The sequence below is a fragment of the Arachis duranensis genome, chromosome 9 (assembly GCF_000817695.3).
Source record: "Arachis duranensis cultivar V14167 chromosome 9, aradu.V14167.gnm2.J7QH, whole genome shotgun sequence".
Taxonomy (NCBI): Eukaryota; Viridiplantae; Streptophyta; class Magnoliopsida; order Fabales; family Fabaceae; genus Arachis; species Arachis duranensis.
In genome coordinates, this window is record NC_029780.3 from 62,011,299 (window position 1) to 62,012,891 (window position 1,593).

Consider the following 1,593-nt stretch of genomic DNA (forward strand, 5'->3'; position numbering starts at 1 on the left):
TATCATGTCATTTTGGAGAAATTTTTAGTCAATATGTAAATAATTGGAGTCATAAATTAAACTAAAGATGATGATGACACTGAATTTAAAATAGTCATTGTGTCTATATCACAATCAAAAGCATAGTGTATCGGGTACTTCAATATGCTTTCAAACACTCACAATTATCTTTTGCAACATTTTAAAAAAAAATATTAGAAAATTTATACTCATGAATATTTCTACGATAATTAGGAAAACAATAACATTTTATTATATTATAATGATTTACACTAACGTACATGTATATTTTATTTATTTAATTAGAAAACGTACATTTATATTAATTATGTATTAATTTTATACATTATAAAATGGGGGATTTGACGACTTCCCATACTGCGCTCACATTTTATATATTTAAAACAGGACAATTTACCTAAATAAATAAAATAGGTAAAAGCTTTACTCAAATACACAAAACAAATATTCCTTATCTAATTGTGCAGTTTGACACTTCTATGTAAACCGTGAAAAGCTACCACGGTTTACAATTTTAACATAAACCGTGGCAACCTACCACGGATTATAAATTGTGTGGTTTGTGTGTAAACCGTGGCAAGCTCCTACGGTTTATGAAGAGAGAATGCGAAGCATAAATGTAAGACCCGGTTAATTAACGCCTAATTAACCCATAAATGAGAATTTATTCTAGAAAGTCCAAAATGTGATTTTTATGGCTAAATGTGATAGAGGAGGTTGAGACAAGAATTTCGGTACCAATTTTATAGAATTCGGACCCAGATTGGACCGAACGGACCAAACCGGGCCAACCGGACCCAAAATGGGCTCTTGGCCCAACTAAACTAAACCAAAACCCTAGCTTTCAGCATTCTCTCTCCTCATTAAACACACTCACACATTGGAAATGGAGGCCATGGAGGGAAGAACACTCTCTCAAGTTCTTTCTCTCACTTGATCTTCAAACCACCAAAATTTTGATCTAGAGCTCCGATTGCCGCACCGTTTGCGGCCACGCGTTCACCGTGGAGAGCTCTACAAAACCCATACAATTAATCTTGAGGTAAGCCACATTTTGCTCTTCAAATTTCTAGCCTTAATTTCGAGTTTCATGAGCAAAAATGTTGAGATTTTGGGCTCTTTGATGTTATAGAACCCAACTCTCTTGAAGGAGAAGGTTAATCTTGTCTCCTTGGACCTTGGGTGTGGTAAGATTCTCAACCCTAGTGTATTTTGTTATTCTATGATGTTTGGGTATTGAGATGTTGTGTATGGGTATGATGATTGTGGCTTAGGTTGTGTATATGTGAATTTTGGAGCTTGATTGGTGATATTGAAAAGCTTGAGAAAGGATTTGATGGTGAGAAATCTGTTCTTGGAGGTGTTGAGGCCTTGAGAGCTTGAGGAAAAGTGGTTTGGAAGTGCTCTGGTGGAGCTTGGAAAAATTGGCTAAGGTATGGTCTCGGTTTCTCGTATCTAATATGTAATGTGGTAGGAAATACTTAGGCTAGAGGTCCTAAGATAGGCATTGAATTGTTGGTGTTGTTGAATGGTTGATATATATGATGTGGTCATATATGTGATGATGATTAT